This window comes from Chiroxiphia lanceolata, chromosome 5 (assembly GCF_009829145.1).
Source record: "Chiroxiphia lanceolata isolate bChiLan1 chromosome 5, bChiLan1.pri, whole genome shotgun sequence".
Lineage (NCBI taxonomy): Eukaryota > Metazoa > Chordata > Aves > Passeriformes > Pipridae > Chiroxiphia > Chiroxiphia lanceolata.
In genome coordinates, this window is record NC_045641.1 from 75,593,566 (window position 1) to 75,606,149 (window position 12,584).

General features: G+C 47.3%; 1 long non-coding RNA gene across 1 annotated transcript; it reads left to right on the forward strand.

Annotated features, from left to right (window-relative positions):
• Positions 1-11,181: 11,181 nt before the first annotated feature.
• LOC116787351 lies at positions 11,182-11,777 on the forward strand. The gene is made up of 2 exons (XR_004357259.1): positions 11,182-11,226; positions 11,699-11,777. It is a non-coding gene; the product is annotated as an uncharacterized LOC116787351 (long non-coding RNA).
• The last annotated feature ends 807 nt before the right edge of the window (positions 11,778-12,584 follow it).

Genomic DNA, 12,584 nt, shown 5'->3' on the forward strand with positions numbered 1-12,584 from the left:
TTGGGTCAGTTTTGGATCATGTTTTGGAGAGATTTGGGTGAGTTCTGGGTCTTTTTATGGGGTGATCTGTTAGAGTTTCTGGTCATTTTTTGGGGAGATTTGGGTGAATTTCTGGTCCTATTCTTGGGTGATTTGGGTGAGTTCTGGGTCATTTTCTTGGGTCATTTTGGGTCAGTTTCTGGTCACTTTTTGGGGAGATTTGGCTCAGTTTCTGGTCATTTCTTGGGATGATTTCTGTGAGTTTTGGGTAATTTTTTGGGGAGCTTTCTGTGAGTTTCTGGTCATTTTTTGGGGTGATTTTGTGTCGGTTTCTGGTCATTTTTTTGTGGTGATTTGGTTGAGTTTCTGGTCTTTTTTTGAGTCAGTTTTTGGGGCATTTTTTGGGGTGATTTGACTGAGGTTGTGGTCCTTTTTGGGGAAGATTTGGGTGAATTTGGGGGCATTTTTTTAGGTAATTGGGATCAGTTTCTGATCCTTTTTTGGGGATAGTTGGGACAATTTTGGGTCATTTTTTGGGGTGATTTGGGAGAGTTTCTGGTCCTTTTTTGGGGAGATTTGGGTGAGTTTCTGGTCCTTTTTTGGGGAGATCTGGGTCAGTTTCTGGTCTTTTTTTTGGGTGATTTGGGTGAGTTTTAGGTCAGTTTTTGGGGTGATTTGTGTCAATTTCTGGCCATTTGTCAAGGAGATGTGGGGCAGTTTCTGGTCATTTTTTAAGGTGATTTGGGTCACTTTCTGGTCATTTTTTGGGGAGATTTTGGTGAGTTCTGGGTCATTTTTTGGGGAGATTTTGGTGAGTTCTGGGTCATTTTTTGGGGAGGTTTGAGTCAGTTTTGGACCGTTTTCTGGGGAGATTTGGGTGAGTTTGGGGTCACTTTTGGGGGATATTTGGGTCAGTTTGTGGTCATTTTTTGTTGAGGTTTGTGTCAGTTTCTGGTCAATTTTTGAGGTGATTTTGGTCAGTTTTTGGGGCATTTTTTAGGGAGATCTGTGTGAGTTTCTGGTCATTTTTTAGGGTGATTTGGGTCAGTTTCTGGTCACTTTTTGGGGTGATTTGGGTGAGTTTCTGGTCCGTTTTTGGGGAGATTTGGGTCAGTTTCTGGTCCTTTTTTGGGGTGATTTGGGTCAGTTTCTGGTCATTTTTGGGGGAGATTTTGGTCAGGTTTTGGGTCAGTTTTTGGGCAGATTTCAGTCAGTTTCTGGCCATTTTTTGGGGTGATTTGGGTCAATTTGCGGTCATTTTTTGGGGAGATCTGGGTCAGTTTCTGGTCATTTTTTGGGCGATTTGGCTGAGTTTTAGGTCAGTTTTTGGGGTGATTTGTGTCAATTTCTGGCCATTTGTTGAGGAGATGTGGGGCACTTTCTGGTCATTTTTTTAGGTGATTTGGGTCAGTTTCTGGTCATTTTTTGGGGTGATTTGAGTCAGTTTCTGGTCATTTTTTGGGGAGATTTTGGTGAGTTCTGCGTCCTTTTTTGGGGAGATTTCGGTGAGTTCTGGGTCATTTTCTGGGGATATTTGGGTCAATTTGTGGTCATTTTTGGTTGAGGCTTGTGTCAGTTTCTGGTCAATTTTTGAGGTGATTTTGGTCAGTTTTTGGGGCATTTTTTTAGGGAGATCTGTGTGAGTTTCTGGTCATTTTTTAGGGTGATTTGTGTGAGTTTCTGGTCCTTTTTTGAGGAGATTTGAGGCAGTTTTGGGTCATTTTTTTGGGTGATTTGGGAGAGCTTCTGGTCCATTTTTGGGGTGATTTGGGTCAGTTTGGGGTCATTTTTTTAGGTAATTTGGATGAGTTTCTGGTCATTTTTTGGGGTGATTTTGTTCGGTTTGGGGTCATTTTTTGGGGAGATTTTTGGTGAATTTTGGGTCATGTTTTGGGGTGATTTGAGTCAGTTTCTGGTCATTTTTCGGGGTGATTTGAGTCAGTTTCTGGTCATTTTTTGAGGTTCTTTGGGTCAGTTGCTGATCATTTTTGGGGAGATTTGGGTGAGTTTTGTGTGATTTTTTTGGGGGTGATTTCGGTGAGTTTGGTCATTTTTGGGGGAGATTTGGGTCAGTTTTGGATCATGTTTTGGAGAGATTTGGGTGAGTTCTGGGTCTTTTTATGGGGTGATCTGTTAGAGTTTCTGGTCATTTTTTGGGGAGATTTGGGTGAATTTCTGGTCCTATTCTTGGGTGATTTGGGTGAGTTCTGGGTCATTTTCTTGGGTCATTTTGGGTCAGTTTCTGGTCACTTTTTGGGGAGATTTGGCTCAGTTTCTGGTCATTTCTTGGGATGATTTCTGTGAGTTTTGGGTAATTTTTTGGGGAGCTTTCTGTGAGTTTCTGGTCATTTTTTGGGGTGATTTTGTGTCGGTTTCTGGTCATTTTTTTGTGGTGATTTGGTTGAGTTTCTGGTCTTTTTTTGAGTCAGTTTTTGGGGCATTTTTTGGGGTGATTTGACTGAGGTTGTGGTCCTTTTTGGGGAAGATTTGGGTGAATTTGGGGGCATTTTTTTAGGTAATTGGGATCAGTTTCTGATCCTTTTTTGGGGATAGTTGGGACAATTTTGGGTCATTTTTTGGGGTGATTTGGGAGAGTTTCTGGTCCTTTTTTGGGGAGATTTGGGTGAGTTTCTGGTCCTTTTTTGGGGAGATCTGGGTCAGTTTCTGGTCTTTTTTTTGGGTGATTTGGGTGAGTTTTAGGTCAGTTTTTGGGGTGATTTGTGTCAATTTCTGGCCATTTGTTGAGGAGATGTGGGGCACTTTCTGGTCATTTTTTTACGTGATTTGGGTCAGTTTCTGGTCATTTTTTTGGGGTGATTTGAGTCAGTTTCTGGTCATTTTTTGGGGAGATTTTGGTGAGTTCTGGGTCATTTTCTGGGGATATTTGGGTCAGTTTGTGGTCATTTTTTGTTGAGGCTTGTGTCAGTTTCTGGTCAATTTTTGAGGTGATTTTGGTCAGTTTTTGGGGCATTTTTTTAGGGAGATCTGTGTGAGTTTCTGGTCATTTTTTAGGGTGATTTGTGTGAGTTTCTGGTCCTTTTTTGAGGAGATTTGAGGCAGTTTTGGGTCATTTTTTTGGGTGATTTGGGTAAGGTTTTGGGTCATTTTTTGGGGTGATTTGGGAGAGCTTCTGGTCCATTTTTGGGGTGATTTGGGTCAGTTTGGGGTCATTTTTTTAGGTAATTTGGATGAGTTTCTGGTCATTTTTTGGGGTGATTTTGTTCGGTTTGGGGTCATTTTTTGGGGAGATTTTTGGTGAATTTTGGGTCATTTTTTGGGGTGATTTGAGTCAGTTTCTGGTCATTTTTCGGGGTGATTTGAGTCAGTTTCTGGTCATTTTTTGAGGTTCTTTGGGTCAGTTGCTGATCATTTTTGGGGAGATTTGGGTGAGTTTTGGGTTGTTTTTTGGGGAGATTTTGGTGAGTTTTGTGTGATTTTTTTGGGGGTGATTTCGGTGAGTTTGGTCATTTTTGGGGGAGATTTGGGTCAGTTTTGGATCATGTTTTGGAGAGATTTGGGTGAGTTCTGGGTCTTTTTATGGGGTGATCTGTTAGAGTTTCTGGTCATTTTTTGGGGAGATTTGGGTGAATTTCTGGTCCTATTCTTGGGTGATTTGGGTGAGTTCTGGGTCATTTTCTTGGGTCATTTTGGGTCAGTTTCTGGTCACTTTTTGGGGAGATTTGGCTCAGTTTCTGGTCATTTCTTGGGATGATTTCTGTGAGTTTTGGGTAATTTTTTGGGGAGCTTTCTGTGAGTTTCTGGTCATTTTTGGGGGTGATTTTGTGTCGGTTTCTGGTCATTTTTTTGTGGTGATTTGGTTGAGTTTCTGGTCTTTTTTTGAGTCAGTTTTTGAGGCATTTTTTGGGGTGATTTGGCTGAGGTTGTGGTCCTTTTTGGGGAAGATTTGGGTGAATTTGGGGGCATTTTTTTAGGTAATTGGGATCAGTTTCTGATCCTTTTTTGGGGATAGTTGGGACAATTTTGGGTCATTTTTTGGGGTGATTTGGGTGAGTTTCTGGTCCTTTTTTGGGGAGATTTGGGTGAGTTTCTGGTCCTTTTTTGGGGAGATCTGGGTCAGTTTCTGGTCTTTTTTTTGGGTGATTTGGGTGAGTTTTAGGTCAGTTTTTGGGGTGATTTGTGTCAATTTCTGGCCATTTGTCAAGGAGATGTGGGGCAGTTTCTGGTCATTTTTTAAGGTGATTTGGGTCACTTTCTGGTCATTTTTTGGGGAGATTTTGGTGAGTTCTGGGTCATTTTTTGGGGAGATTTTGGTGAGTTCTGGGTCATTTTTTGGGGAGGTTTGAGTCAGTTTTGGACCGTTTTCTGGGGAGATTTGGGTGAGTTTGGGGTCACTTTTGGGGGATATTTGGGTCAGTTTGTGGTCATTTTTTGTTGAGGTTTGTGTCAGTTTCTGGTCAATTTTTGAGGTGATTTTGGTCAGTTTTTGGGGCATTTTTTAGGGAGATCTGTGTGAGTTTCTGGTCATTTTTTAGGGTGATTTGGGTCAGTTTCTGGTCACTTTTTGGGGTGATTTGGGTGAGTTTCTGGTCCGTTTTTGGGGAGATTTGGGTCAGTTTCTGGTCCTTTTTTGGGGTGATTTGGGTCAGTTTCTGGTCCTTTTTGGGGGAGATTTTGGTCAGGTTTTGGGTCAGTTTTTGGGCAGATTTCAATCAGTTTCTGGCCATTTTTTGGGGTGATTTGGGTCAATTTGCGGTCATTTTTTGGGGAGATCTGGGTCAGTTTCTGGTCATTTTTTGGGCGATTTGGGTGAGTTTTAGGTCAGTTTTTGGGGTGATTTGTGTCAATTTCTGGCCATTTGTTGAGGAGATGTGGGGCACTTTCTGGTCATTTTTTTAGGTGATTTGGGTCAGTTTCTGGTCATTTTTTTGGGGTGATTTGAGTCAGTTTCTGGTCATTTTTTGGGGAGATTTTGGTGAGTTCTGCGTCCTTTTTTGGGGAGATTTCGGTGAGTTCTGGGTCATTTTCTGGGGATATTTGGGTCAGTTTGTGGTCATTTTTGGTTGAGGCTTGTGTCAGTTTCTGGTCAATTTTTGAGGTGATTTTGGTCAGTTTTTGGGGCATTTTTTTAGGGAGATCTGTGTGAGTTTCTGGTCATTTTTTAGGGTGATTTGTGTGAGTTTCTGGTCCTTTTTTGAGGAGATTTGAGGCAGTTTGGGTCATTTTTTTGGGTGATTTGGGTAAGGTTTTGGGTCATTTTTTGGGGTGATTTGGGAGAGCTTCTGGTCCTTTTTTGGGGTGATTTGGGTCAGTTTGGGGTCATTTTTTTAGGTAATTTGGATGAGTTTCTGGTCATTTTTTGGGGTGATTTTGTTCAGTTTGGGGTCATTTTTGGGGAGATTTTTGGTGAATTTTGGGTCATTTTTTGGGGTGATTTGAGTCAGTTTCTGGTCATTTTTCGGGGTGATTTGAGTCAGTTTCTGGTCATTTTTTGAGGTTCTTTGGGTCAGTTGCTGATCATTTTTGGGGAGATTTGGGTGAGTTTTGGGTTATTTTTTGGGGAGATTTTGGTGAGTTTTGTGTGATTTTTTTGGGGGTGATTTCGGTGAGTTTGGTCATTTTTGGGGGAGATTTGGGTCAGTTTTGGATCATGTTTTGGAGAGATTTGGGTGAGTTCTGGGTCTTTTTATGGGGTGATCTGTTAGAGTTTCTGGTCATTTTTTGGGGAGATTTGGGTGAATTTCTGGTCCTATTCTTGGGTGATTTGGGTGAGTTCTGGGTCATTTTCTTGGGTCATTTTGGGTCAGTTTCTGGTCACTTTTTGGGGAGATTTGGCTCAGTTTCTGGTCATTTTTTGGGATGATTTCTGTGAGTTTTGGGTAATTTTTTGGGGAGCTTTCTGTGAGTTTCTGGTCATTTTTGGGGGTGATTTTGTGTCGGTTTCTGGTCATTTTTTTGTGGTGATTTGGTTGAGTTTCTGGTCTTTTTTTGAGTCAGTTTTTGAGGCATTTTTTGGGGTGATTTGGCTGAGGTTGTGGTCCTTTTTGGGGAAGATTTGGGTGAATTTGGGGGCATTTTTTTAGGTAATTGGGATCAGTTTCTGATCCTTTTTTGGGGATAGTTGGGACAATTTTGGGTCATTTTTTGGGGTGATTTGGGAGAGTTTCTGGTCCTTTTTTGGGGAGATTTGGGTGAGTTTCTGGTCCTTTTTTGGGGAGATTTGGGTGAGTTTCTGGTCCTTTTTTGGGGAGATCTGGGTCAGTTTCTGGTCTTTTTTTTGGGTGATTTGGGTGAGTTTTAGGTCAGTTTTTGGGGTGATTTGTGTCAATTTCTGGCCATTTGTTGAGGAGATGTGGGGCACTTTCTGGTCATTTTTTTAGGTGATTTGGGTCAGTTTCTGGTCATTTTTTTGGGGTGATTTGAGTCAGTTTCTGGTCATTTTTTGGGGAGATTTTGGTGAGTTCTGCGTCCTTTTTTGGGGAGATTTCGGTGAGTTCTGGGTCATTTTCTGGGGATATTTGGGTCAGTTTGTGGTCATTTTTGGTTGAGGCTTGTGTCAGTTTCTGGTCAATTTTTGAGGTGATTTCGGTCAGTTTTTGGGGCATTTTTTTAGGGAGATCTGTGTGAGTTTCTGGTCATTTTTTAGGGTGATTTGTGTGAGTTTCTGGTCCTTTTTTGAGGAGATTTGAGGCAGTTTTGGGTCATTTTTTTGGGTGATTTGGGTAAGGTTTTGGGTCATTTTTTGGGGTGATTTGGGAGAGCTTCTGGTTCATTTTTGGGGTGATTTGGGTCAGTTTGGGGTCATTTTTTTAGGTAATTTGGATGAGTTTCTGGTCATTTTTTGGGGTGATTTTGTTCAGTTTGGGGTCATTTTTTGGGGAGATTTTTGGTGAATTTTGGGTCATTTTTTGGGGTGATTTGAGTCAGTTTCTGGTCATTTTTCGGGGTGATTTGAGTCAGTTGCTGATCATTTTTGGGGAGATTTGGGTGAGTTTTGGGTTGTTTTTTGGGGAGATTTTGGTGAGTTTTGTGTGATTTTTTTGGGGGTGATTTCGGTGAGTTTGGTCATTTTTGGGGGAGATTTGGGTCAGTTTTGGATCATGTTTTGGAGAGATTTGGGTGAGTTCTGGGTCTTTTTATGGGGTGATCTGTTAGAGTTTCTGGTCATTTTTTGGGGAGATTTGGGTGAATTTCTGGTCCTATTCTTGGGTGATTTGGGTGAGTTCTGGGTCATTTTCTTGGGTCATTTTGGGTCAGTTTCTGGTCACTTTTTGGGGAGATTTGGGTCAGTTTCTGGTCATTTTTTGGGATGATTTCTGTGAGTTTTGGGTAATTTTTTGGGGAGCTTTCTGTGAGTTTCTGGTCATTTTTTGGGGTGATTTTGTGTCGGTTTCTGGTCATTTTTTTGTGGTGATTTGGTTGAGTTTCTGATCTTTTTTTGAGTCAGTTTTTGAGGCATTTTTTGGGGTGATTTGGCTGAGGTTGTGGTCCTTTTTGGGGAAGATTTGGGTGAATTTGGGGGCATTTTTTTAGGTAATTGGGATCAGTTTCTGATCCTTTTTTGGGGATAGTTGGGACAATTTTGGGTCATTTTTTGGGGTGATTTGGGAGAGTTTCTGGTCCTTTTTTGGGGAGATCTGGGTCAGTTTCTGGTCTTTTTTTTGGGTGATTTGGGTGAGTTTTAGGTCAGTTTTTGGGGTGATTTGTGTCAATTTCTGGCCATTTGTCAAGGAGATGTGGGGCAGTTTCTGGTCATTTTTTAAGGTGATTTGGGTCACTTTCTGGTCATTTTTTGGGGAGATTTTGGTGAGTTCTGGGTCATTTTTTGGGGAGATTTTGGTGAGTTCTGGGTCATTTTTTGGGGAGGTTTGAGTCAGTTTTGGACCGTTTTCTGGGGAGATTTGGGTGAGTTTGGGGTCACTTTTGGGGGATATTTGGGTCAGTTTGTGGTCATTTTTTGTTGAGGTTTGTGTCAGTTTCTGGTCAATTTTTGAGGTGATTTTGGTCAGTTTTTGGGGCATTTTTTAGGGAGATCTGTGTGAGTTTCTGGTCATTTTTTAGGGTGATTTGGGTCAGTTTCTGGTCACTTTTTGGGGTGATTTGGGTGAGTTTCTGGTCCGTTTTTGGGGAGATTTGGGTCAGTTTCTGGTCCTTTTTTGGGGTGATTTGGGTCAGTTTCTGGTCCTTTTTGGGGGAGATTTTGGTCAGGTTTTGGGTCAGTTTTTGGGCAGATTTCAATCAGTTTCTGGCCATTTTTTGGGGTGATTTGGGTCAATTTGCGGTCATTTTTTGGGGAGATCTGGGTCAGTTTCTGGTCATTTTTTGGGCGATTTGGGTGAGTTTTAGGTCAGTTTTTGGGGTGATTTGTGTCAATTTCTGGCCATTTGTTGAGGAGATGTGGGGCACTTTCTGGTCATTTTTTTAGGTGATTTGGGTCAGTTTCTGGTCATTTTTTTGGGGTGATTTGAGTCAGTTTCTGGTCATTTTTTGGGGAGATTTTGGTGAGTTCTGCGTCCTTTTTTGGGGAGATTTCGGTGAGTTCTGGGTCATTTTCTGGGGATATTTGGGTCAGTTTGTGGTCATTTTTGGTTGAGGCTTGTGTCAGTTTCTGGTCAATTTTTGAGGTGATTTTGGTCAGTTTTTGGGGCATTTTTTAGGGAGATCTGTGTGAGTTTCTGGTCATTTTTTAGGGTGATTTGGGTCAGTTTCTGGTCATTTTTTGAGGTAATTTGGGTCAGTTTCAGGTCATTTTTTGGGGAGATTTGGTTGAGTTTTTGGTCATTTTTTGAGGAGATTTGAGTCAGTTTTTGGGGCAGTTTTTGGGGTGATTTGGGTCAGTTTCTGGTCATTTTCTGGTCATTTTTGGGGGAGATTTTTGATGAATTTCTGGTCATTTTTTGGGGTGATTTGGGTCAGTTTCTGGTCATTTTTTGGGGAGATTTGGGTCAGTTTCTGGTCAGCTTTTGGGATGATTTGGGTCAGTTTTTGGGGTCAGTTTTGGGTCAGTTTTTGGGGCGATTTGGGTGGGTTTTGGTCAATTTTTGGGGAGCACTGGGTGTTACTGGGGGTTGGTGGGGAGCACTGGGTGTTACTGGGGTGCACTGGGAGAGGAGAATAAAAAATAAACGAAATAAAAAAGGAAACATAAAATACAAAAGAAAAATTAAAAAAAAAATTAAAAGCAAAAAAAGTAAAAAGGAAATAAAATGAAAATGAAATAAAAGAGGAAAAAAAACCCCAAAAACAAACCCCTTCTTGGGCACCCCGTTTCCTTTCCCCCCCCTCCGAAGCGTAAATTGCGGGGTCACCCCTAAAATGGGAGAAGGGGACCCCAAAATGTGGGTGGGGAAACCCCAGGGAGCCGAAAAAGCGGAGGGGGAGCGGCAGTAAGAAAGCGAAGCCGGGCGGTCGGGCGGCGGGGCAGCCAAGGTGGCGGCGGCGGCGCCTGCGCAGTCGTTGGCAAGACGGCGTCGATCACGTGGTAAGTAAGGGCGGCCAGGCGCGGGACCGGCGACGCATGCGCAGCGGCTGTCGTGCCGGTGCAGCGCTCCCGGCTCGAGTTAAGGGCCGGTTCCGGCGGCACGGCGGGACTCGCGGTCTCCCGTCTCTCCCGGGGGGTGTGCGGGGGGGAATAACATGAAGATTTTCAGGGGCGAAAGCGCAGAAATCAGCGAGGGACGCTAATTTGGGTAAAGTCGGTCGCCGGAATTCGAGAGCGACCGGAAGTCCTCCAAGGCCCCGGCCCGGAAGTCCGCCAAGCCCACAGTAAAGATGGCGTTGCCAGGACCGGAATTTAGCCGAGACCACACTAAAGATGGCGGCCCCGGTCCGGAAGTTCGCCCCAGGCCACACTCAAGATGGCGCCGCCAGGACGGCAACTTAGCCGAGAGTGCACTCAAGACGGCGGCTAGAGGACCCCTTGCCTCAGAGAGGCGTCTATCTTGTTGCCTGACCTCCGCCGCGACCCGGACCCCCGCCCCGCGCCCGCAGCGCCGTCTCGCCGCGCCGCTTCCCGCTGTGGGGACAGGGCGGGGCGCTCGGCGGCGCCGGGCGCGGGCGGCACGTTCGTGGGCGGCGGCAGGCACCGGCGCGGGCAGCCCCCTCTCGGCGCGGCGGCGCGCGCAGGACGCGCGAGGACCCCCCCAGGCGCGGCCCCGCCCCGTTCCGCTCCGCTCCGCTCCCGCTCCCGCTCCCGCTCCCGCTCCCGCTCCCGCTTCCGCTCCCGCTCCCGCCCCGCTCGGTCCCGCCGTGCCCTGGAGATGCTCTCGGGGCTGCGCCGCCGCTTCTTCCCCCCGGAAGCGACCCACGGCGGCAGATCCGACCGAGATCGTCCCCGGGGTAAGCGGCGGGGGCGCGGCGGGGGCGCGGCCGCTCTTCGGCCTCTCCCGCGGCCAGCGGGGACCGCGGGCAGGGGAAGCGACAGGCAAGTTTCTCGCCTCTGCGGAGAAACTCGCACCTGCGTGCCGCCGCAGGGCCGGGTTCGGGTGTGCCCTGGCATTGCACGCACCCCCCCCCCGCGGGGCGGGGTCTGCGCTGCCTCGGGGACCCTGTCTGTGCTGCCGGGAGAGAGAAATCCTTTGGGAAGCCGGGGTGGAAACAGCAACTCTGTGAATTGCTCAGCTTTTCCTAGGCGAGGGCGGGTTTTAGAGAAGAAAGGCCCGTCCTCGCGAAAGGCGCCGCGGGTCTCGCCAAGGGCGGGGGGGGGCGCGCGGCCGCAGTGGCGCGCGCGGCTGCAGTGCCGCTCCCGGCCGTGTCCGCCAGGCGGCGACTGTGAGGCAGGGCCCGGCGCTCGGGGCGGGCTCGCAAGCGGCGCCCGGGGGAAAGCGGCAGTGGTTTGGCCCTGCCGGGCTTCTCCGAGCTTAAAGCCGGAGTCGGAGGCGTCGAGGGAGCGTGTCCCTGCTGAGTTCAGCGGGCGTTCGGTGAATTTGCCGGGGGCAATCTAGTCAGAAGAGGCCCCCGTGCTTCACTAATTTTCCCTTTTTGTCCTTCGGGGTGACTTCTTACCAGGGATGTTATTCTTGACCCCCCGGGGCAAAGGGAGGTGTTCACCTGGGCAGCGTCAGGAGCCACCCTAACTGAGGCCCTGGCAGGTGAGTGCTTTTTGTGCGACTGGACGGCGAAGCCGTCCGTGGGAGTGACCTGGCTGTTGGTCAGTGCAGTCCTAATTCAAGTGGCTCTTACTCCGTGTTCCCAGGCTCCCTCTTTTCCTTCGCTCGCCGTGGCCGTGCCGGACGCCTCTGGCAGGACTGACCCCGTGGCTTTAAGGTCCGGCGTGCCGTGTGCCTGCGGGTAAGAAAAGCTGGGAGTGCAGTCCCTCCGCTTTGATTGCTGTGTCTCCTTGGCAGTGATTTGGGAGGGGAATCCCAGAGCGATCTGCTTTGAAGGGGACCTTCAAAGGCCACCCTGTCTTCCGTGGGCAGGGACACCTTCCACTGTCCCCGATTGCTCCCAGTCCCGTCCAGCCTGGCCTGGAACGCTTCCGGGGATGGGGCAGGCTCAGCTTCCCTGTGCAGCGTGCTCCGATATTTCTCCACTGGCATCAGGAAAAGTCTTGTCAGCGTGTTTTGTTGGACGATGGTAAGCGGGACCTGGGGTGAAAATGACATTCTGTTAGGTGCAGAGGGAAATAATTCTCCTTTGAAGTCCAATGTAATTCAGTTTTGCACGAGTCTCGTCTGCCTTATGCTCGAATTGCTTTCTATTCTAGGCAGTTGTTTTAAATTAAACTTTTATTTTGTGTCTCCCCCCCCCGCCCCCCCAGTATCCTGTACGAGACAAAGCTGCCTTTCCTCGTGGGAATGGACTGGCCGGGCTTTGGCAATCTGGCCCCTCGAAAGACTGAAGTGACCTCTTCCAACAGGGGAAGGCTCTCTGGCGAGCGGGGCCAGGAAGAACTGGAGTTTGTGGAGAACAAAAGCTGGAAGCGTGCCCCTGAAAATCCCCCCCCACTGCTGGCGGTCAGTGGGCTGACTGGCACGGCCCGGTGGCCTTGGCCAGGAGCGGTCCTGCGGGAAGCGCCTTTGCCCGGGCTGTCCTTTGAATTTCCACTGGGTGCTTGGCAGAGCCCCTCTGGGGGAGCCCCAGTGCCCGGCAGGAGCGGAGCGGGCTCCCAGGGAGGGGTTCACCTGCTCAGCCTCAGGAACCGTCCCACCTGAGGCCTGGCTGGGGGCTTTTTGGCCGCCTGGCCGGCGAAGCTGTCTGTGGGAACGACCTGGCCATGGCTCAGGGTGCTCCTAAGGACAGGGTCTTGAAAAAGTGTCCTAATTCAAGTGGGGCAGTTTGGGGTCATTTTTTGGGGTGATTTGGGTCAGTTTTGGGGTCAGTTTTTGGGGAGATTTGAATCATTTTCTTGCCTTTTTTTGGGGTGATTTGGGTCAATATGGGGTCATTTTTAGGGTGATTTGTGTGAGTTTCTGGTCATTTTTTTGGAGGAGATTTGGGGCAGTTTGCGGACATTTTTTGAGGAGATCTGGGTCAGTTTCTGGTCATTTTTTTGGAGGAGATTTGGGGCAGTTTCTGGTCATTTTTTAGGGTGATTTGGGTCAGTTTCTGGTCATTGTTTTGGGGTGATTCGAGTCAGTTTCTGGTCATTTTTTGGGGAGATTTTGGTGAGTTCTGGGTCCTTTTTTTGTGGAGATTTGGGTGAG